Raw genomic sequence first — 25,829 nt, forward strand, 5'->3', positions numbered from 1 at the left:
TCCCTAAATCAAAGAAACAAGTCTAATCCTTCTTGGGGTTGGCCAGATATTACTGACGATTTACACCATACTACAGCCAAATTGCCACCCCACTGAAAGACCTAACCAGGAAAAAACAGCAAAATGCAGTTCAGTGGTCTGAAAAGTGTCAAAAGCCTTTAATCAGCTTAAGGCAGCCCTTATGTCTAACCCTGCGCTAAGGGCCCTGACTTCGACCAATCTTTCGTCATGACGATGGTGTAGGAGCAGTTTTAATGCAGGAAGGACCAGATTAACAATTCCATTCTGTTGTGTTCCTCAGCAAAAAAACTTTCTGAGAGGGAAAGCCACTGATCAGTCTCAGGAAAAAGAATGTTATGCCATTCTGTATGCTCTGGAGAAGCTACGCCCATATATTTGGGGACGGCATTTCCACCAGACTGACCATGCTATACTGAAGTGGCTTCATGCAGTTAAAGAGATTAACGAAAAACTTCTTCAGTGGAGTTTAGCTCTTCAAGACTTTGATTTTGAAATACAACACATTTTAGGAGCCTCTAACAAAATGGCTAACGCACTTTCCTGGGAAGGTTTCCCAGAATCAGCAGGATGAAAATGTCCCTGTATTCTAAGTCATTGTAATCCTTGAAATGTAAAAAATACTGTTTCGTTCTTCATGTAATTAATAGTAAAATTAGAGGTACAGGTGTCTTATTAAATCTGTTTCCTAAACCTCCAGAAAGAAATCCCAGAACGTGTGAACCCGACCTGAACCAGGCTGGCCAACACTGTCAGTGATTTGGGGGCGTGTGCTTCCACTGAGATGTCAGTTTAGTACAGAAATAGCAGCTCTTAATTTACCTTTTGTTTTGCTTTGGTTCACCAGCCAACCAGCAACTTTTAAAATAGAGTTCTCTTCAGACTGAAGGTAGGTTGTATGTGTGTTGGGGGGGAGAGGCTCTGAATCATTTATTTTATCTACACTCCTAAAAAGCCCATTACACCAGTCTCTGGGCATTTCCTGTGGAAGCATACATGCATGCATATAAGCAATAACTCTCCTCTTTTAGAACCTCTTACTTAAAAAGGATCAGATTCCATTAGATGTCACAACAATCTTGCCAATCCATTAGGATAATGCCTTAGTGAAGAGATGAGTCTTATCCTGTGTTCTGAAGGTCAAAGAAGCTGAATCCATCACGTTACTGCCTCTCACCTCGGGTACTGAAAATAGCAATGGATATTTGAGCTGGCGAGGACAACACCCTCTTTTCAGCTATTTTCTTACAGAATGAGGGCATGTCTTAAAGCTATTGTACATTTTTGAGGTGCTTCTTGTATTCTGACTCAGCAGGGTTTGCTATACTTTATAGAGTGCATTTCACAGATATTCCAAGTGTAGTAGTGGTGCTACAGTAACCTGAAGTTTTTTGTATAATTTGTGACTATTAAGTGCTCTAATGAAATAGCTACAGCATGTCTAAAATATTCTTACTTTCCTTACAGTGGTCACCTTGCAAAACTTTCCAGTTTTGACTTAAATTCCTATAAAATATTTCCTCTGGATTTGCAAGGGTCTCTATTTAATCTCAGGAATATTGAAATTAGATAAGTAAGTTACTATCTATGGAAATTTAAATGTTTTAAGAACATTCATTATACTTAAAGTAAACTCTTAAAGCAGTGTGAGTGTTCTGATATCTTATTGATAGAGTATATTAGGGAGATTATAATGAGTAGCTGAGCAAATGCGGTCTCAAAATTATTTTAAAGCTACTATTGGATCTGAAAAATGACATACAGACTTTCATAGCTGTTCAGATTTTTTTCCCACTGAAGAGAATTCTGGCTGGTGTCCATATTTAAAAAGCCGTCATCACTACAATTGGCACGGATTGGCAGTTTCAGCGGGAAGGATGGAATGACATGGTGCCTGAATTTACCAATACAGGTGGTCCCTCCAGTTCAGATACACATTGCATGGGTAGTGTAGAGAAGCCTGCAGTGCTGCTATCAGCACAGGTCATATGTTCTAGGGCTGTCAATTTGTTGCCTTTTTTAAGCACTAAATCCTTTCTCCTCACCCTCCCCAAAAAAGAGAAAACTAACTGTGCACTCAAATAATCAGTTCCTAAAAGTTTAATTTTAAAATAACTTGCTCTACAAATGTCGCTCTTCTCTGATCAGACTGGGCCTGACTCTCCAATGTGTTATATTGATTTCAGTAAAATTAAATTGGTGTGATGTAGGAAAGAACCACTCCTACTGAATTTGCCAAGGAATTGCATAGTATCCTATAGATATCCATGATGCTCATCCTTGTTATTAGAAGTTATGTGCATAAACCCTTATGCATCATGCTGCAAAATTATCCTATAATATCTCTCCCCTACAAAACTTACAAATGAAATTGTTTCAGGCTAAGTGAAATAGCTGTACCAGGACAAATCCTCTTCTGCACTCAGTTCTAAGCCATCTTTTTCTTCTCTCAATCCTGGAGATGCCAGAGCCAAACCAGCTCCTGACATAATTTAGAGCAGTCTAAGGACTGCTCTAAATTACACCATTTGGAACCATGCTGAGAATCTGCTGAAGTGCTGAGCCCTCCATCTTTTCCCCCTCTGCAGCTTCTATATAGGAGTGAGGGTGTGGAGTGGATGGCTATACTAACTTCATTCCAGCTGACTATTCCCAAAGATATGACAGCTTTCTGGATGCTTTGAGCTGCCTCAGTAGCACTTATCAGCTAGTATGGTGTAAAGGATCTGACCCAATGAGCCCAATTCATCTGTACTGTAACACCATTGAAGTCAATGGAATTACATCAAGGATGAATTTGGTCAAGGAACCACTCAATGTCTTAAAAGCTTTACTTTCCTGTTCATCAAGATACCATAATTCTACAGCAACTGTCTGAAGAATCTGGAATATTAATCTTCTAAAAATCCCCAGATACCAATATCGGTGAAGAAGCAAACAAGCAAAATCTTAAAACTAGCACAAATCCCACAGCTAAGAGCTAAGCTAAGCTATTTGGGTTAAACACACACAGCCACTTATTTTGGTTGTGATCCTATTAGTGAAGTGTCTGGGAAAATTAGTATTCAGAACATAAAATTATTTAAATAATATAGTTTTTTTCTATGGCCCTCATATACAAGTGTGTCTGGATACCTAACAAAAAATTGACATTGCCCAGGCATCTCAGTATTAATTAAAAAGATGAACACTTCCCAGGGTTATATTTCTAGTTAACAAAATCTTCAAAAGTCCATAGAGGTCAGGGCTATGTGGAGATTCAGGAAATGCACAGCGCTATCTGCAGAAATACTAAAGCCTATTTTCATAATTAGATCTCAAAGCACTGCACAATATTTTAATGTGTCTGTCCTCACAACACCCCTGTGAGGTAGCAAAGCATTATTATCGCTGATTTACAGATGGGGATCTGATGCATAGAGAGATAAAATGACTTGCTCAGGGTCACAAAGGAAGTCCATAGGCATTGAACCCAGATTACTTACATTATAAGCTAGTGCCCTAACCGGTGGACCATCCTTCCTGACTTGGTCTGTGTTTATACAGTATGTATTGTGTGATTAATCACCCTTGAGGACATAAATCCCGTATTTTCAGGTTACTGATTCTAATTACTTTTCTTGAAAGCAGGGCTGTGAAGTGATTAAAAAATCGTGATTAATCACACCATTAAAAAAATTAATTGTGATTAATTGCACTGTTAAACAATAATGGAATACCATTTATTTAAACATTTTGGATGTTTTCTACATTTTCGCAAGGTATTTATGTGCCATATATGCTAAACATTCATATGCCCCTTCATGCTTTGTCCACCATTCCAGAGGACATGCTTCCATGCTGATAACCATGGAAGTATGTCCTCTGGAGTGGTGGTTGAAGCATAAAGGGGCATATGAAGCTTTAGCACATCTGGCACATAAATATCTTGTGAAGCCAGCTACAATAGTGCCATGCGAATGCCTGTTTTCACTTTCAGGTGACATTGTAAACAAGAAATGGGCTGCATTATCTCCTGCAAATTGTAACCAAACTTGTTCGTCTGAGTGGCTGAAGTAGCACTGAGTGGACTTGTAGGCTCTAAAATTTTACATTGTTTTGTTTTTAAATGCAGGGTTGTTGTTGTTCTTGTTTTTACATAAATCTACATTTGTAAGTTCAACTTACATGCTAAAGAGTTTGCACTACAGTACTAGTATTAGGTGAATTGAAAAATACTATTTCTTTTATTTTTTACAGTGCAAATATTTGTAATAAAAATAATATAAAGTGAGCACTGTACACTTAGTATTCTGTGTTGTAATAAAAATAAATATATTTGAAAATGTAGAAAAACATCAAAATATTTAATAAATTTCAGTTGGTATTCTGTTGTTTAACAGTGCAATTAATTGTGATTAATTTTTTTATCACAATTATTTTTTGAGTTAATTGCATGAGTTAACTGCGATTAATCAACAACCGTACTTGAAAGCCATATTTCAGTTCACACTTATATAGGTTTCTAACTGCTTGAAGCTATTTTGAGATATTCAGATAGAAGTATAATCAGTCTCTAGAGCCATCTCAGAAACAACACAGAAAAAGAAAGAGATTCCTGGGGTCTTATCTTGTATTATCTTTTCAGGTATCAAGCTTTTGTTGCCTCTGGTCTCAAAATGTAAAGGAAACTTTTCCCTATGTAAGCAGAGTTGGGATGAGCTCTACCCTGACATCTGATGGTGAATTATGGGGAGTGTGGAAAGAATTTCAGGGAGTGTGGAAAGGAATTTCAGGTATTTGCATTGGCACACCCACCCCACCTAGCATAGCCCTCGGCAGCCTGGGATGTTTATTTTGACAGCTCTGGGATCCCCAATTTCTTTGTTATTGGGGCAGGAGGAATAAAGTGTTGTCACCCTGATTATATGAATGAGGAACTATGAGACTGCTTTATGACAGAGATGACTCAATCTCAATTAAGTAGTACTTGCTAGACAAGGGACATGGGTTCCAAAACCCAGTGAATTGAGAGAGGTTGGGGACTGGTGTGTGTATGTGATGGTATGAGCCCCTTTTGAGGGCCTGGAACACCAATTGCACATCCTCCTCTCTCCACTGTTAAAAAGTAGAGCTAATTTTGATTCCATTAGGAGTCCACCTAGAGGCTGCTGAGTGGAATTCACATTGGGTCAATGGTGCACCAGCACCAGGGCTCCCCTACTAAGAGCTGAAATCACTAAAAGAGCTGATCTGAGATCACTGAGTGCTGTGTTAACTAGTGGGGGAGCCGGAAGACCTATCAGTAAGCAGATGGCAGAGCGGAGCAGTTTGCAGCATGTTGGAGCAGCCCATGGAACAGTGAGCGGAGTGGAGTGGTTTGCGGGGAAGGCTGGAGTGGCTCACGGGTCAGCTGCAGGAGCGGCACAGCTGGTGTAGTGGAGCTGGTGGTGGTGAAGGCGGCAGCAGAACTCTACGGAGAGGCTGAGCAGTTGGCCCTGGCCCATGTAAGGTGCCCCTTAACATGCTATGTGGGCCCCCCCGCATTTCCACCCAGGCTGGGAGGGGTAAAACTCTGCAGATAAACTTTTGAACTCTGGAGTGGCACTGACCAGAGACTTTCGGGTTGTTGGACTTTGGGGTGATTGGGCTTAAGACCCTAAGGGGAAAGGACATTGCCAGATGTACTTGGAGGTGGGTTTTTGCTTATAATTTGTGTTATAATCCTGTTTGTGGTGTTTCTTCAATGTGATGCCGCATTGTTTCCCTCCTTTATTAAAAGGATTTTGCTACACTCAGACTCCGTGCTTGCAAGAGGGGAAGTATTGCCTCCTAGAGGTGCCCGGGGGGTGAGGTATGTAAGTGTCCCAGGTCACTGGGTGGGGGCTCGAGCCGGTTATGCATTGTGTTATTGAAACGGAAGCCCTGGATACTGAACCCGGCCCTTATTGCTGCCAACTCAGAGGGGCAGAAGGGTTACACCTATGTTCAAAGTGCCTTAAAATGTAAACGTGCTCTTCTGACACTTGTTTCACTGTAGAAGTATTCTTTGAAATACCATTGATCTTTCTTTTTCTCTGTTTTGAGAAATTCACTAGTAAAGGAAATAATCACCAGAGGAAATGAAATGAACGTATTTTTTGACTATATGGCTACATTCTAATTAAAGAAATTTTTCATTTGTATGTGACATAGTAATGGTAACACTGTTTAGTAAGTGAATACTCTGACTCCCTTTTAAAGGTTGTGGGCCCACTTTTGATAATGAGATGTATGATGGTCATGGCTGTGCATACTGAAAATAAGGCCAGCTGAGACTGAGCAGACTTTGAATCAAATAATCTCCATATACAATACCTGGTTGTGCATGCTCTTGCATGCAGGGGAAAGCATTTCTGGCTGTACAGGACACAAAAAGGAGCTGAGCCCGGGTGTAAAGAAGCCATCTCCTTGCTCCAGCACCCTTACATCTCACTCCCTGTCAGGCAGCTGTTGTACTTGGGTAAGTGACATGGAGAAACAGATCATGTGCAATGTTTGGCTGTCTCCAGAGCCACTCCCATAAGAAATGGGAGAGAAAGATGAAAACTAATCATGGCTTTCCATCATCTTACCCATGCATTGAGACTCTGCAGTTTTGCCTGTCTTACTGGCCCTGTGCATGGAACTAGAAGCATTTTAGAGAATACTACCTTGGAGGTCCTGGACTTAAATCTCTTGCCTAACAGCCTAAATTTGGCCTCCAAGACCTTTCTCCTACTTTTCCCTACATCATTGGTACCTAAGAACATAATGGCCATACTGGGTCAGACCAAAGGTTCATCCAGCCGAGTATCCTGTCTGCTGACAGTGGCTCGTGCCAGGTGCCCAAGAGGGAGCGAACCTAACAGGTAATGATCAAGTGATCTCTCTCCTGCCATCCATCTCCATCCTCTGACAAACAGAGGCTGGGGACACCATTCCTTACCCATCCTGGGTAATAGCCATTAATGGACTTAACCTCCATGAATTTATCCAGTTCTCTTTTAAACACTGTTATAGTTCTAGCCTTCACAACCTCCTCAGGCAAGGAGTTCCACAGGTTAACTGTACGCTGTGTGAAGAAGAACTTCCTTTTATTTGTTTTAAACCTGCTGCCCATTAATTTCATTTGGTGGCCCCTAGTTCTTATATTATGGGAACAAGTAAATAATATTTCCTTATTCACTTTCTCCACACCACTCATGGTTTTATGTACCTCTATCATATCCCCCCTCTAAACAGCTGACTGCCAAAAGCTGGGAGTAGAAGGTGGGTGGATCTCTCCATATTGCCGTGTTCTGTACACTCCCACTGAAGCTTGGGTGCAGGCCACTGTTGGAGGCAGGACCAGGGTCTAACCAGTATGGCAGCTCTTATGTTCAGATGTTCACAGTGGCCAAATGGCCAAATTTACAAGGATGGATTTTCAGTAGTCCCAAATCCCAGGTGGTTCTAATGGTCTCAGGATTTCATCTTTGTTTCATTAGACCAAGTGATGCAATCACCTAGCTGTCTGGTTACCTAGACTCTGCCAACTCCCTGTTACTATTGTAAAAAGAACAGCAGTACTTGTGGCACCTTAGAGACTAACAAATTTATTTGAGCATAAGCTTTCGTGGGCTACAGCTGAAGAAGTGGGCTGTAGCCCACGAAAGCTTATACTGAAATAAATTTGTTAGTCTCTAAGGTGCCGCAAGTACTCCTGTTCTTTTTGCAGATACAGACTAACACGGCTGCTACTCTGAAACTTGCTATTATTGTGTCTTTGCTGGGCCTGAATACGCTATTTCTTTAACTGCCAACCACTTACTCACTGCACTGGCCTGCCTACCATGCCATGGATTATTATGTACAATTATTAATTAGTTGTATTAGCATAGTAGGTTGGACCCCTACTCATGGACCAGATCCCCATTATACTACTTTCTGTACAAACTCAGAACAAAAAGACAGTGCCTGCCTCAAGGTGCTTACACTGTAAATATAAGACAAGAGAGAACAGATACAGACAGATGGGGAGTATGAGGAAACAAGGAGACAATATTGGTCGCCGTGCTAGGGAGTGGTCTCTGCACACCAACAGGCTAGCTACTTTTAAGTGTTTTGCAGGCCTCAGGGCCAGTGAGTGTTTTGAGGAGGAATATGAAGGTGAATAATGAGATAGTGTAGTGGATGTTTATAGGGAGCATGTCCTGAAGATATGGGGCAGCAGCAGCTTGAAAGTGCTTGCTTGAAAATTGACCAAGTAGGCTGGGGAGGCTGGCATCATGGGCTGACTGAAGGTCAGTGCCAAACAGTGCCTCCTAACTAATGAATCAGATGATAGGTAGCGCGTGGATGAACCATGAAGAGGCTTAGACGTGAAGACATGTAACTTATGTTTGGTGTGACAGAGAACGGAAAGCAAGTGAAAAGATGAAAAGAGCAAGATGACACAGTCAAATCGACTGGCTAGGAAAATGATCTTTGTAGCAGCATTCTGAACAGATATGAGTAGAACAAGGCTGTTTTTGGCAAGGCCAAAGAGGAGGATGTTGCCATAATTGAGATGTGAGAGGACAGCTCAGGCAAGAGTTTTAGATGTGTGGATGGATAAGAAAGGCCATATCTTAGAGACATTAGCAGAAAGAATTGGCAAAATTTAAAATAATAGAATCATAGGAGATTAGGGTTGGAAGAGACCTTGGGAGGTCATCTAGTTCAACCCCCTGTTCAAAGCAGGAACAACCCCAGCTAAATCATCCCAGAGAGGGCTTTGTCAAGCTGGGCCTTAAACACCTCTAAGGATGGAAATACCACCACCTCCCTAGGTAACCCATTCCAGTGCTTCACCATCCTTCTAGTGAAATAGCGTTTCCTAATATCCAACCTAGCCTTCCTGAACTGCAACTTGAGATCATTGCTTCTTGTTCTGTCATTTGCCACCACTGAGAACAGCCAAGATCCATCCTCTTTGGAACCTCCTTCAGGTAGTTGAAGGCTGCTATCAAATCCCCCCTCACTCATCTCTACTATGGCCTTGTCAAGGTTCCTTCCCCACTCTGAACTTTAGGGTACAAATGTGGGGACCTGCATGGACACTTCTAAGCTTAATTATTAGCTGAGATCTGGTAACTCTGCCACCATCCAGAAATTTCAGTGTCTGGAGCACTTCTTGTCCCCCTCAAAACCTTCCCCTCCCTGGGTGGCCTTGAGGGACTTCACCAATTCCCTGGTGAACACAAATCCAAACCCCTTGGATCTTAAAACAAGGAGAAATTAACCCTCCCCCCTCCTTTCCCCCACCAATCCCTGGTGAGTCTAGATCCAATCCCCTTGGATCTTAAAACAAGGAAAAATCAATCAGGTTCTTAAAAAGGAAGCTTTTAATTAAAGAAAGAAAGGTAAAAATCATCTCTGTAAAATTAGGATGGAAAAATACTTTACAGGGGTACTCAGATTCATATAGCCCAGAGGAACCCCTCTAGCCTTAGGTTCAAAGTTACTGCAAGCAGAGGTAAAATTGTCTCAGCAAAAAAGGGACATTTACAAGTTGAGAAAACAAAAATAAAACTAATCCGCCTTGCCTGGCTGTTACAATTTTGAAACATGAGAGACTGGTTTAGAAAGATTTGGAGAGCCTGGATGGACGTCTGGTCCCTCTTAGTCGCAAGAGTGAACAAAACCCAAAACAAAGAGCACAAACAGAGACTTCCCTCCACCAAGATTTGCAAGTATCTTGTCTCCTTATTGGTCCTCTGGTCAGGAGTCAGCCAGGTTTACTGAGCTTCTTAACCCTTTACAGGTAAAAGAGGCATTAACCCTTAACTATCTGTTTATGACAGGCCTAAATAAGCCCAGTTCCCTCAGCCTCTTCTCATAAGCCATGTACCCCAGCCCCGTAATCCTTTTTGTTGTCCTCCTCTGGACTCTCTCCAATTTGTCCACATCCTTTCTGAGGTGGGGAGCCTAAAACTGGATGCAATACTCCAGATGTGGCCTCACCAGTGCCGAATAGAGGGGAATAATCACTTCCCTTGATCTGCTGCTCCTACTAATGCAGCCCAATATGCCGTTAGCTTTCTTGGCAACAAAGGCACACTGTTGACTCATATCCAGCTTCTCATTCACTGTAATCCCTAGGTCCTTTTCTGCAGAACTGCTGCTTAGCCAGTCAGTCTCCAGCCTATAGCAGTCCATGGGATTCTTCCATCCTAAGTTCATGAATCTGCACTTGACCTTGTTGAACCTTTCTTTTGGCCCAGTCCTCCAATTTGTCTAGGTCATTCTGGACTCTATATCCCTACCCTCCAGTGTATCTACCTCTCCCCCCAGCTTAGTGTCATCCGTGAACTTGCTGAGGGTGCACTCCATTCCAACATCCAGATCATTAATGAAGATATTGAACAAAACCAGCCCCAGGACCGATCCCTGGGGAACTCTGCTTGATACCAGCTGCCAACTAGACATTGAGGCGTTGATCACTACCTGTTGAGCCCAACACTCTAGCCAGCTTTCTATCCACTTTATAGTCCATTCATCCAATCCATGCTTTTTTAACTTGCTGGCAATAATACTGTGAGAGACGATATCAAAAGGTTTGCTAATGTCAAGATATATCACATCCACTGCTTTACCCATATCCACAGAGCCAGTTCTCATCATAGAAGGCAACCAGGTTGGTCAGGCATGACTTGCCCTTGGTGAATCCATGTGAACTGTTCTTGATTATCTTCCTCTCTTCCAACTGCTTCAAAATGGATTCCTTGAGGACCTACTCCATGATTTTTCCAGGGACTGAGGTGAGGATGACCTGTCTGTAGTTCCCCAGATTCTCTTTCTTCCCCTTTTTAACGATAGCCACTATATTTGCCTTTTTCCAATTGTCCGGGACTTTCTCCGATTGCCACGAGTTTTCAAAGATAATGGCCAATGGCTCTGCAATCACATCAGCCAATTCCCTCAGCACCCTTGAATGCATTAGATCTGGATCCATGGACTTGTGCATGTCCAGCTTTTCTAAATAGCCCTTACACCAAATATAAATGTAGCTTGGATGTGACTATGAGGGGAGGAAAATGAAACTGAGAGAAGAGGAGTTGGTGAGAATAACTGCATGCATTAAAGGAAAGAGCAGGTGCCTCCTTAAAGCTAGGGTTGAAGGTGTCTCTTGCCCTGCCCTAGGAGAAAGCACTATTCAGGTCTATAGGTGGCTCTTTAATTACAGTCTCCAAGGTTGTTTGGCTGCCGCACTTCTTTCCCAGTGGTCACCCCAAGGACAGCTGCTTTGTTTCACCTCTCTTCACCAGACTGGTCTCGGGGAGAGGTTGGTCCACAAGTGTCCTTACTAAACTTTGTTGAAGTGAACATAAAGATATTTCTGGTTCCACTGGCAGAGTCCATAAACCGGATTTCTGTCTGTCACTTCCCTAACGTAAGCCTTCTGCCAGCTGGAGTGGGCAGCAACAAGGGCCAGGTTCAAAATGTAGGGATTCCTCTTAACAATACAGAACAGAACCAGCTTGGGCCCCCAACCAGTAATCTGGGAAAATGTAACGCCATCTCTGGGAGCCTCTAAGAGGCAATACTTCCCCTCTTGAAAGCACTGCATCTGTGTGTAACAAAAGAGAACGTTTATTAAAAGGGAAAGAGACCCAAGCATTGGTTTGGGGAAACATCACAACCACCTTCAAAAAAATGCAACCATAAGTAAACCCAACCACACAGTGCATTGGGCACTGTCCTTTGCCTTGGTTTCCCACCTTGTGGGAAAGTCTGAGGAATGAATGTCCCTTTAACATGCCAGTCTTCTCTTCCTCTGCTGCACTCCAATCACAGTTGGCTGCCCTTGGTTAGCAAAGACCCAGAGTCCAGAGGTGTGTTCACAGGGGTTAACGTTCCACTACAAAACAGCATGGGGGATTGTCAAGCAATGTCTCTGTTGTTACTGCATGCCTCTGCAACTGGATGCCTCTGCAGCTCACCCCTGGTGTTGCTTTTTTCTCCTGCTGCTGTTGGATGCTCACTGCCACTTCTGTGATACCATGTTCTGAAATTCCACCACTTAATCCAGGTCTTCAGTGATTTCAGCACTTTGTGATTTCACTGGGTAACTAGGAACATCACTACTAGTAAAACCTCTGCACTGTCTTTCATTTCACCACTGTCCCTATCCCAGTATAAAGCATAACCCATAAAACTGCTTATTGGTGATTTGGCTCTGGTAATCACAGAACAGAAACAATAACTCTCAGTTGAATCTAATCAGCTCTGCCTTTAAATATGGAGAGGCAAAGGTTACAGGGTATCTCAAACTCTTTGTACAGCATTCAGACTGCTACAGGGGGAGAGATAGCTCAGTGGTTTGAGCATTGGCCTGCTAAACCCAGGGTTTTGAGTTCAATCCTTAAGGGGGCCATTTGCGGATTGGTCCCCCTTTGAGCAGGGGTTGGGCTACATGATCTCCTGAGGTCCCTTCCAACCCTAGTAATCTATGATAAGAACACCTGTCCCCACCCACATTAATTAAGTATCCCTGCTCCTATTTAGCAAGTGAGGTTCAGGTTAGGCTAACTCCCTCATTCAGGGCATGCTAAGCACAATTTTGCTGCCCTTTGCTTGTACAATAAGAATAGGAACATTTCCTTACTCCTGCTTTTGAATACTGGAGCAATTTGTAACCCAACACCAGCCAAAATGGAACATTTTGGCACTGCAGTTCCATCATGCTGCACACCTAGGCAGAGTAGGCAAACACAGTCTGCTTCTGAAGTATTTTCCCCCAGTGCATCACTAGATGTCAGGGGAGAGCTCAGTCAGAACCTGCTTACACTTATGTTGGTCTGATGAGTCTTGACAAAGACATAATCAAAGCAGCTCCTTTCCCCTATAGTCCCTTTTCCAACCTGGAAGTAGAGAAAGGGAGCTAGGAAAAACCATAGATTATATCTAGCTGCTGTTCTTCCTTCAGTCCTCAACACGTCCTTAGAATTTGCCATCTCTAGAGGTGCTACATTAAGTGTCTCTCCAAGACACTCAAGGACTGTATCTACAATGACTGGCCTCACCAGCTCAATGAGTCATTGAATGTCAATACTTTCATTTAAGGATTCATTATATTGCTGAATTAATGGCTGCACTGCATCCAGCACTTAGGCTCTGGCTTTAATAATAGCTCATTGTAGCTACTTCAGCATTATGTGGACTCGACATTTATTGGGACACCATGGTGGTGGCTGAGCTTTGAAAGAAATTAATAATCTTAACCAGAAATGTAAAGCATGCCTGCAGAGATACAAGTCCAGGCTCCCACAGACCCCATTCCACCCAATGGCTTGGCCATCTAGTCCATGGTATTTCACCCAGCTAGATCTCTGTAGCACTTGTTTTTACAAACCCAGACTCTTTCATGTTTGTGGTGGTCCTCTGTGTCCATGCATTAAAGTGGGAGATCCAGGCTTTACCACTCAGTGGACATGCAAGCTTTCTATTTCTCTGAACTGTCAAGGAGGCCACCAGACAATCCCCAGGAACACTCATTCACATTCTGTGTAAAAACCAGCTGCCTGTTGATTTCTGAACCTCATCTGACTTTGCAAGATACACAGGCCAGTAGGGGGGGATGCTAAACTGGGGTAAGTAGAAGAAAAACAGGACTAGCGGGGGCGGGGAGGCTTGAGAGTATTGAGTAAAATTTTAAAACTCAGAAGTCGTAAGAGCAACTTTTCCACCAATCACTGCAGTTTCACAGATTAAGTGTAAGCTGATGAACTAGAGAATCTTCAATGTCTTTATACTGTTGGATAGCCATAGCAAATTCTGGTGGCTTAGTGAGGCGATCAGGAGGCTGTGCTAATTTCCAAGTCCACACCAGTTTGATGACTATCACTCCATGATTATACCCTATCTGAAATCACGGTGTGTAAAGTTTATTTTCCTCCCACAAAAGATTGCAAGTGATCTCATTGTTCTGCTGCCAGAGTAAATTAACATGATTCACATTTTACCATAATAATCATCAGAAACTAAAGCTGCTGGTAATTAAAGCAATCCTTGCTCCCTGCTGACACACGCAGCATGACAAAACAGAAGTTATGCAGCAGCAGCAGATCCTGTCTACTTTATTTACTTGTTGCTTCAATGCTTCGTTCCATTAAGTGATTAATCTATTAAATTACAGACGACCAACCCAGTTAAATTAAAGAGAGCATTTGTGGTGTAAATGCTAATGTGAAAGTAGCTGCTCTTTAGACTATATAGCTAAATCAATATTCTTCAAGAGCCGTCCTTCCTCCCTTGCATCATCATCACATCCCTTGCTGCTGTTTTCATGAAAGATCTTTGAACTCCAAAATTCATTCATTGGGCTGAATATAACAGCACTGGGTCTGATACTGTGAATTGCTGTCTTCAATGAGCATGGAGAGCACTTTATGGAGTCAGGCATGAGCATAAAAAGATGCCACTGAAACCACAGGTCTGGACACATCCAAATTTGTCAGGCAGGATTGTGGATCAGAATCCAAATTTTTGGGATGTTTTGTAGGACCTTTTCTTCTTAGAGGAGCCTAGAGAGAGAGGGGCATTGTGCATTATGACACATTACACCAAACAACGCTGTAGTGAGTTCTTCTAAACAGAGACATCATTTGAAAGAGTCTGAAAATGAGGTTAAAATAAGGGTTTAAATGTTCTGGGCTGGACAGTGCAGGGAGGAGAAGCTCTGGGCCACTGTGGCTGAACTCCAGGAGGGATTGTAATACACGTGCTCCCTGGGTAAAGATTCTCTTTCTCTCCATAGTGGACTAGCTGTGCTTGCTGCTGTGCAGGGTTGCAGAGGTTTATGCAAGATGGCGGGGTTTAGCTGAGCTCAGCCTCTCAGTCTATGAAAAATTACCCATCATTAACTCGTATAGCTTAACGGTTCCATTACATCTGCATACCATGTACTGACTTTGTGGAATCACTGCACCAAGATTTTGCATGATGTTATAAATGAAAAGTCCCTGGGTCTATAGAGGCTGGACTACATAGGGAATATAGACAAATACTGCTGTGAAATTTCATCTGGGCTATTTTTGGGTGCTGTGCTATTTGAACAGTAGATTCAGCCCAGACTCAATTAGAAACCAGCAAGCTAGGAAATCTCAAGGTGAAAAAACAACAAAAATCTTAATTATTGATTATATGTTTCTGCTCCCTGAGTTTGGCTCACCATCTAGTACTGGCTGGCCCAAACCTTTTACAGGAACCCTTTCTCTTCACTTCCTAATAACTAATAGGATGAAATCCCAGCCCCAAATCCTATCCTGAAGAGTTTACAACCTAAGAGAGAGACCAGACAAACAAGGGCAAGACAGCAGTTAGGGTATGGGATAGCATGGGGGGATTATTGGTGGGAAAAGCAAAGGAAGAAGAAATCCTGGAAGAAGTGAGTCTTATAGACGCATATGAAGAAAGAGATCAAATGTGCTTGACAGATAGACGTTCCAAACATTAGGGAGCAGCATAGATAAAAATGCACTACGAGCAGGAGAAGCTGGACAAAGGGAACTCCTGGTGAGGTGAGAACTGAGAAGAATGTAGGAAAGAAAAGTGATGACAGCAGATAGGTGGTGGGGCAGAGTTGGACAAGAGCTTTAGAGTGAGATAAAAATGAAAAGTTTGAATCTGAGGTAGTAAGGTACAGGACATCAATTAAATGAGTCAAGGAAGAAGATGAGGAAGATTATTTTAGCTGTAGAAATATGAATTGTTTTGAAGAGGTATAAATGACATGTGCATAATTATTTCCATCCTGTTAATGATGAAAGATCCTGATCCAGGATGGTCTAGCAGCTGGGGTGCTTGCTTAGGATTTAGGAGACCCTAGTTCAATTCTCTGATCAGCCGCAGATTTCCTGGGTGACCTTGAACAAGTCACTTATTCTTCCTATGTCTCAATTCCCTATGTGAAAAATGGGGATAAAAGCACTTCTCCACCTCATGGGAGTGTTGTGAGGAACCCACCATGTGCTCACATCATCTGGCAATGGGAGATAGATTGTTCTGGGTGCTGCATAAACATCTAGGAAGATACAGTTTAAAGTATAAGAAATAGAGAAAGAAAAGGGGAATGGGATACAACAGATAAGTAAAATTGTCCGTTCAACTGCATAAGACCCTACCTTACTTGGCTGCCGATCCCTTAAATCTGGGTGTACCCATTACTTCCCACTGAGCAGGGGGGAGGGGTGTGGTCTGGGGACAGGCAGGGAATAGATAGAGCCTTGGCTCCACCCACCCACAACTGTATGATTGCTGCTGGTATGGACCAGAGTACTATTGCTACATCTGCAGAGCAAGGAGGAGCAGGGAAAGGATGGTTCCTTCCCTGGACTGCTCCTGGAACTTATGCAAAGCCACAATTACCTGAAAGTCATCAGGCTAACAGAAGGCATATGGCTTGTTCAGTCCTTCTTCTGTGTTTCTTTTTTAACGCTCTGATTTTGCTTGTTTGTTGTCTATTACAGTGGCGCTCAACCTTTCCAGACTACTGTACTCCCTTCCGGAATCTGATTTGTCTTGTGCACCCCTAAGTTACACCTCACTTAAAATCAACCTGCTTACAAAATCAGATATAAAAATACAAGTGTGTCACAGCACACTATTACTGACAAATAGCTTTACTGTCTCATTTTTATCACATAACTGTAAAATAAATCAATTGGAATATAAATATTGTATTTACAGTTCAGTGTACAGTATATAGAGCAGTATAAACAAGTCATTGTATGAAATTTTAGTTTGTGCTGACTTCATTAGTGCTTTTTATGTAGCCTGTTGTAAAACTAGGCAAATATCTAGATGAGTTGCTGTACCCCTGGAAGACCTCTGTGTACTCCCAGGGGTATGCATACCCTGGTTGAAAACCACTGTTCTATTATATACAGAAACAAATGCATAATTGTAGTGTTTGCTCCAACCAGTTCCAGCCCAGTTTGACCCATGAGTTCATTATCAAAAAGTTTAACTACATTGTAACTAATGTACCTGTGCAAACATTTCTGAACCCCCCAAATAGTTTGAGGCAAAACTTTAAGCGTTATCCATTAACAGTTTTCTTATTCCAAGTCTTAGCTACACCTAAACTGTCATATCAGTTGGAAGAAATGTAAAGAAACTGTACCTGCTATGTATCAGAGGGGTAGCTGTGTTAGTCTGGATCTGTAAAAGTGGCAAAGAGTTCTGTGGCACCTTATAGACTAACAAACATATTGGAGCAATGAGCTTTCGTGGGTGAATACCCACTTTGTCGGATGCACGTAGTGGAAATTTCCAGAGGCAGGTATAAATATGCAAGCAAGAATCAGGCTAGAGATAATGAGGTTAGTGCAATCTGGGAGGATGAGGCCCTCTTGAGGTGTGAACACCAAGGGAGGAGAAAACTGCTTTTGTAATTGGCTAGCCATTCACAGTCTTTGTTTAAAGCTTTTTAATCCACTTTGTACCTGCCATGTACTTGTGGTAATTTCTCAGTTCGCTGATTGGGTTTGGCTCCTCTGTACTTGCCAAGATAATTTAAAGTACAGTGGTATCATGATTTCTGGAGCTATAAGCACAGTTCTGTAGAGTTAGTTTCATTTAAATGCAGCAAACGGTTAAGTATACCTGGGAAAAAGACAGCTACTTTTGTAAAAGATTTTGCTGTTGCCATAGAAACCTAGCATACGGAGTGTTTCATGTGTGGTACAGTATCTGCTGAAGTCTATCAGGAGAGGTATAGAAAAAGCATTTCATTAATACAGGACCTGGTAGTCATGGGCTTGCTGTTTTGTACATCTGAAGACAGAAATGTATTTACATGGAATAGCAATGTTTAATCGGAACAATGCAGCTATAAAACTGCTCTTTCCGGGTCTTTGCGAATAAGTTCTAAAGGAAAGCTCTATTTCCACTTTGTCTGTGAGGCCTATCTGATCACTCTCTCAGGGATTATAGCTGGACCTTTTAAAATACTAAAAGTCCATTCCTTCAGTCTCTGTCTATAAATTAATTAGACAATAAATGGATACAGTTTCATGTCAGTCACTTCTACTAATGCATTTTGAGAGAGAAGAGCAAAAGAACTAAAACCAGAGCTTACATTTTCAAAACTGTATTTATTTAAAAACTTTTAGAATGCATATACTTGTTGCTTCTAAGCACATAAACCCATATACAAATGAAAACAACTCAAAAGACAGAATGTTGGCTTAAGAGAATGCAAACAACCAAAGAAGCTCTCCCCATGGCAAGAGCCTGAATGGAGAGAGAGAGAGAGACCTGACAACGTGGAATCTTGGTTCTGGCTCTATTGAACCAATGCGAAGATCAGTTTCAGAGTCAAAGCCCCAACAACTGATAACCTCAGAGTTCCAATCTGGGGCTGTCCTAAGAGAGAAGTGCAGTATCTAAAATAGCCAGGAACCCAAATTTTATCAGGCTTCAGACATAAAAACTGAACATCAGTCACGAAAACCAATTTGGTGGCTTCACTTTAGGGAGGTTTGTGTCACATTTTCTTTGATTTAGATCTGCATGGGTTTGCAACCATCCACCCCAAACCCACTGGAGTGAAATTCACTCCTCTGCAGAGAGTTCACACTGGGCCTATGCATCACACTGAAGTCCTCAAAACAGAGCTTGAGTAATGCATATGTGATGGCCGCCATCTTCACCGATGCACCACACTGGGGACAAAAAGTATGAGCTTCTGCAGCTTGAGCTAAAGAGACAAGGCTACACAGCTGGGGGTTGTAAGAACTCATATCCTCCGTAGCTTAGCACAGAAGAGGACTTGTAACACACACCTACCAGTGAGCTACATGTAGTCCTTCTGCTGTCCCTCTGCTTAGGGGTGAATTTCACTATTGGAGTTCTGATTTCAAATGAACCTAAAATTTCAAAGCAAGCATCATTTGCAATTGTTGAAATCATAAATAGAATAGTTCTGATTTCAAACCATGGATCTGCCTAAATTCACGCCAAACTGTGCCCAGCATCACTTGGATGACAAATCTGGTCTGAGTTTTGAGTTTGCAGTGCAACCCTAAACAAGACGAAATTCATGTGGCTTTGGGGCCTATTCCACCAATTCTTCCAAATCGGGCCCCGCGCCTAAGAGGGCCCAGCACCCAGTGAGAATCCCTTCCCTGGCTAGAGGCGCATTTTTAATTTTTACTCACCTGGCTTTGGGTCTTCAGCAGTGTATCCTTTGCTTGCTCTGGGTCTTCGGCGGCACTTTGGCGGTGGGTCCTTCAGTGCCACCGAAGACCTGGAGCAAGTGAAGGACCTGCTGTCGAAGTGCTGCCGAAGACTCGGAGCACCACCCAGTGAGTACAAACCCCATGTGTTTTTTCACATGGGTTTTTTTTTTTTAAAGTCATCCCTGCTGGGTCCCTGTTGCAACTGTTTGAATTGGTCCCCACACTTCCTAAAGCTGGCCCTGCTTGTTATTGTACACAAATCTGAGCCTGATGTGAAAGAACTTTATTGAAGACAACGGTTGTTTTCTGTGAGCAGAAGGATCATGGGATGCAGGCCATAAACACTTCTATTATTTTGCTTTCCTCTAGTGGTGATTTCAGGCTGTAAATAGAGCTAGTAAAAATTTTTTTTGAAATTTCAATGAAAATTTTTGGAGAACTTTTTTTCAGAAATTTTCATGAATAATTGGTGCTGTTTTTCAACTGGCTTTATAAAGTGCTCAGATTTGTTTTTGACATATCCATGGTCAATTTTCCAACCACCTCTAGCTATAAATACCTTATTAAAGCAAAAATGTTTGAATGAATGAACTCTTAAAAAATAAGTGATATATAAAATTGAGAAACGCACTTTTTTTTTCCTAGCCATTTATTTCCCGGATTGATTGGCACATGGAAGACTTTATCATTCTTGCAGATATTGATGTTTCAGAAACTACTCTAGCTGATCAGGGCCCATATTTGAGCATGTGACCAACTTTAAGAATGAGAGTAGCCCCACTGACATCGATGAGACAACCCATATGCTTAAAGTTGAAGTGTTTTAGTACTTTGCTGAATTGGGACCAATTGCCGATAAACTATTTATAACAAATACATTTATTGCAATGATGAATGTAGTCCTTTTTTCTGCTCAGAAATTAATCCAATGAGATTTTTAAATTTTAACAAATGTGTATGTTGTTGAAAATTTCCCAACATTTTCAGAAAACGTATTTCCAGCTAAGGATTGTTTGTAAACCCAAATGCACTCATTCACAAACCATTATTTTTCTGGGTTTTCTTTTTCTAAATGAAATTTTATTCTGATTGTGGAGTTTCAAGAAGTTTTTGATCACTTGGGTGAGTAGAGAGACCAGGATTTATCCTGCTTGTATATATTATCATTACACTCAGCAGTCTATAATACATTTCCTTGTAAAAATGTGGGCAGCTCTTCATATTATTGGCTAAGAAAACATATGGCAATCAGCATAATTGATGCATTTGTTTATAGAAAGCAGGTCAATGCTTAAATTAAATCTGTAAACACATGAATGGTTCTAAAAATATGAAAGGGCCTATTTGTCAGACACTTCTAACTTATACTTTTTTAGCCCCTAAATTATTTACAATGACTCCCAGTGCTTCTTAAATGTCTTCCTCAGGTGTACTAGATTATGTAACTTTATAAAACCGTTAAGAAATTAAATATTCCTTTTATATTCTTATGAATCTAATATTTGCCTTTCCCATTGAGACCCCAGTTCAGCAAAGAACATAAGCATATGCCCTAGCTTTAAGCATGTTAAGTAGTGCTGTTGAAATCAATGAAACTACTTCAAGTTAGGAGCATGTTTAAAGTGAGTGCTTTGCTGGATCGGGTCCTGAATGACTCCCACTGTGGCAATTGCCCATCATGGCAGTTAGAATAATATTTTACATTATGAACACAGTTTTTCAAGATTTTTGTGCACGTAACTCTCTGTGGCTAGATTGTGAGCAATAAGTATTGGAAGTAACCTCTGAAATTGCTACAATCACTGCTGTGTTAGGGATCAGAATCTGGGCTGAAGTCAACTCAATGTTTAAATCAAGGGCTTTGATGTAGGAAGGTTACATTTAAACATAAATATCACAGTTTATCTCTGGTTTTAGTTAAATATTGCTAATTTTTGTTACAGTGTGGATTTTAACATCTGTATAAACTTTGATATCCCGATGGTCACACAAAACTAAGTATGTAATAACAGAGTCATTAATGGTAAATAGCTCTGAAAAATCTATTACAATTATATTTTTTAATGTAAAGAGCCAGTTTTATTGTTTTACACAGCCCTAGATGGTTGATGCAAAGTACCATTTAGGGAGCTGTTCCTTTCTGACCTTGTCCCTTTGCAGAAAGGTGAATTAACTATAAAGTTGTACTTTTGTTTTAAAAAGTGAGTAAGAAGGCAAACCACATTCGTGTAATTGAAAATTATCAGTCTCTGAACTAATATGAATTTTAATATATTCAATGATCCTTAAATGATGTTGAAATCATATTATTTCATTACTCCATTGGTCCATGTAAAGGTATAGGTTGTTCAAAGACGCATCTACTTCCTGTTAGAGCACCTTTCCTCTATTGCAGTAAGAGAGATGACTGTGGTGCAGGTTCATCTGTGCTTAAATCTCCTAGATCTGAAAGCTGCTCTGACATCTTTATGCAAAAGGAAAAGATGGTCATTTATTTATATTAGTGTCAAGCTTGTCTTCCTTAATTTTCTTCATCATAAGGCAATATGCCAGTGTAGCACACAGAGAATATGCTTATTTGGGAGGGCTAATTGGAAGAAGCTGTCAGGTTTACCCAGATTTAGCAGAATAGATTACACTTTAGCAGAAGAATTTCCTGGAGATAAATTTGCAAAGCTTATTATGGTAAATGATTGATGTTAGAAAATGGTGCTGAGTGGGGAGGCTCTGGTCTGAGAATTCTGTAAGGCTGTAATGCTTTTACTATGGGATCTATTGCCTAAAGAGGATAACACATTAATGGATCATTTCCCTGTAGATTATGGAAGGCTTTTGCTATTTAATCTCCTCTTATTTTAGCTCTTCTTTATTCCTTCCACATCAGAAAAAGTGGAGTTGGCAGGTTTCTTATATTAACTGAAATAACAGCACTATGGTGGACACTGGAGGATACATCCTCCATCCAATACCCCTTGCTTCTGCTTCAAAACTGGAAGACCTTGTTTCCACCAATTAACTGGGGGAAAAAATCCAATGCTAGAGTATTCGGTCTATAAATACACTGATTGTCAGTATTACAGTTCTTACCTGAGCTTCTAAGGAGGATTGTGAACTGTTTCCAAGCCTAATATGCTGTTAGTTAAGTTACACTTACACACCTTTTCTGCAAGGCATTCAAAATATATATACAATGGGAGGGGGGAGTCAGATTGTAGATAATTTTGTTACTTCATAAGAATTTGCATCAATGAATGTAACTTGTTGCTCTTGGATACAGAGATTCCAGATACCATGAAAGCACAGAGAATCCCACCTGTGAGAATTTAGGATCATAGGAGTCTGTTGGAGATGGAAAAGTGTTATTTTTGTAAGAATAGGTGTCGCTGTACTTGCAGTATCTTCACCCCTGGTGTAGCTGTATGCAGTCCTAGGTAGCTCTCTCCTTACAGGCCATATCTTCCATAGATTCTAAGGGCCAGAATGGACCACTGTGATCATCTAGTCTGACCTCCTGTCTAATACAGGCCATAAGGTGTTTCCCAGGTAGAGGCTATATCCCATCACCCTTTGCTTAAGGGAAAGGAAGAATTACTGATAAGAGAGAGACGTGTACGAAACAATTCTCTCTCAGCTCATTTTCTATGCTGCTCTGATAATTGTAACTGTCAAAAGAGTGTGATTAAATTAATAACCCCGATAAGGCAATAACAAAAATCTTTTCTCATCTATTATTTGAAATTCTCCAGTTTTCCTTCCCTTGACCCTCCAGGCTCCAACACCCTAACCTCAGCATGAATGTGGAAGAGAGCTGAAAATGATTGGAACAAATCTTGGTGTAGGAAAGTGTAGCAGAGTGGTCACCCACTCCTGCCTGGAAGGGCTTAAAACAGCCGTGGAGAGGTCTGGGGCAGGGGGAAAAACTGGGCTGATTGGGAAGCAGCCGCAGCTGGGGCCATGCCCCAAACAGACCTAGCTGGCCCTATAAAGGCCAGGGAAGCCAGGAGCAGGAACACTTTCTCTCTAGCCTTTGGAGAGGGAGGGACCAGGCTGCCTGGGGAGCTGAGGAAGGTACCAAGGGTGGAACAGTGCTGGGGAAGGGCCAGGGAGCTGGGGAGCTCCAACCTGGCAGAGCCCCAGGCTGCAGGCTGAGGAAAGGGCCCACTAGAGGATACTAGGGCTGCAGAAGGGGAGCTCCGCTATACGTAGAGGCAGCGGGTCCAAACCCCTCTTGCCTATGATGAGTGGCATTTACACTGCAGTCTGCCCCAGGGAATGGGGGCTAGGTGATGGTTGGCAGTGGCCATAGACTGAGGCAAGGTGGGGATAGTGGGTGGGGCTTCCCCGGGGAGGGGAGACCCAGAGACTGAGGAGTGTACTGCTGGGGGGGGGCAGCACCCTTGAATGCAAGAGGCACCAAGCCCAGGAGGGACATGGGGGCCAGGAAAAGTAGGACATGGACCTGCAGAGGGCGCTCTGATGGCTGGAGAGCTAATTCTCAGAAGGTACCAGCAGGAGGTGCCACGGGGTGAGTCCCGCACGGTTACAGAAAGGGAAAAGTAAAATGGTACTGCTAGCGCATTGAGAATAGGTTGTGTCAATAGGGGTCAGCCAGTTACTGTCCTTATTAGGTTTTTTTAAAAACCCCAAACCTTAATACTGTAATTGAAAATTAATATTAATACGATGCTTATTTAAATAAAATATCTTGACAGTTTATTCCTTGATTGGTTTTCCATACTAATGGTATGGTTTCATTTATTTAATAGACTTGTAAGGGCTCTTTGAGCCCGGTCTGACAAAGTGATGGAGTTGATGAAGGCCTTCAGTTGCTACTAATGCCAATGCTGGTTGAGGGGCTTACCATTGCACAGGACAGGACAATTATTGGCATTTTTAGGGCCCAGTTCTGCATGGGAATCTGCTAGCCTGGACCCATAGACCTTTGTGGAGTCCCATTGACTTAAAACATAGTTGTTATTATCCACTCTGCATGAATACTTGTATGTTTCCAGCAGACAGAATGACATCATTGTGAGAATGGAGGTCTGCACTATTTCATACCTGTGCAGGATTGGAGTCTAAAATGGTGGATCTAGTTGGCCACATTAAAGGCCAAATCACAAGAAGTGCAGAGAATCTGCAACTCCCATTTGAAGTTAGAGAAGTTCAGCATCCTCTCAGGATTTTACCCTTATTAATACCATAGTAGTCTGGCCATGTTGTGACATGTTCATTTTGTATTGGCAGGTATGGGGGAAAAGTGAGACTGTTCTCAAAGTAATGAACTACACCTCTATCCCAATATAACAGGACCTGATATAATACGAATTCAGATATAATACGGTAAAGCAGTGCTCGGGCGGGGGGGGGGGATGCATGCTCCGGAGGATCAAAGCAAGTTCGATATAACACGGTTTCACCTATAAAGCGGTAAGATTTTCTGGCTCCCAAGGACAGCGTTATATCGAGGTAGAGGTGTACCGCTTATATCATCCTTATTAAATGGTTATCGTGTGATCTGCTTTATCTGATAAGTGTGGTCTCATTGATACATTAGGTAGGAGGCAGATAGTTCAATTAATTATTTTTAACTTTTATTTTGAATTATTTATAAAGCTATCGCAATTTTAAGCTCCTGGAGTAAGTAATCAATATATCTATATAATTATGCCAACACTCCAGAGATGAAGTCCTAGTATGTCTACAGCTGGAGCCAGGGGTGTGATACCCTGCTTAGGAAACACACTCACACAGGCTCTTATTGAGCTAGTGCAGTAAAAATAGAGTGGTAGCCTCAGTCGCACAAGCTGTCCCGAGTGTGTTGCCCCCCAGAGATGGTAGGTACGTACTCAGGACAGCTAGCCCCTCAGCCTACTAATGCTGCCACAGCAGCATTCTATTTTAGCATGCTAGCTTGATGAAAGCTATCCGACGTGGGTCACTTTGAGCTGGGAATCACACCCCCAACTCCAAATGTGGACCTACTCAGAGACAAACTCTGAGTCACCTAAATTCTATGGGACTGAGAAAAGGGCTCCCTTTCAACAAAATGAGACTGCTTCCCTCAGCCTCTCTCCCTCCCTCTGTCTCAGAACAAACACAAACTGCCTATTCTCACTACTTTCCACTTGCAGAGGGAAGTGGGTCATACAGAACCCTGCTAATTCGTACAGCACAATGAGGCCCACCACCTAAGGAAGGATTCATATCAGTATCTATAATGTTAGAAACTCCCTTGGTTTCTTTGAAATTTTCTCTTAGCTTGCTAGGTTTAATGTATCTTCTTCAAGAAAGATGCCCCTGTGGGTGCTCCAGTCCAGGTGCTGGTGCATCCTTGTGCCTTCACTCGGAGATTTTGACAGCAGTACTCGTACCGGTTGCACATGCACAGAGCCTGCCCCACGCATTGAGCGTGCTTTAAGAATACGAGCGCACAACTGGTCTCCTCAGTTCCTTTTCTGCCATCCCTGGCCTAAGACAGAGCTCAGCAGGCTCGTTAGAGAACTTTCTCTCTCTTTGTTTAAAATAATTTCCTTGTTAGTTTAGCTTCCCAGAGTTGTTAGATACCACTTCCCCTATCTTTTTCTCCAAAAAACAAAACCCAAA

This window comes from Gopherus flavomarginatus, chromosome 4, assembly GCF_025201925.1.
Source record: "Gopherus flavomarginatus isolate rGopFla2 chromosome 4, rGopFla2.mat.asm, whole genome shotgun sequence".
NCBI lineage: Eukaryota > Metazoa > Chordata > Testudines > Testudinidae > Gopherus > Gopherus flavomarginatus.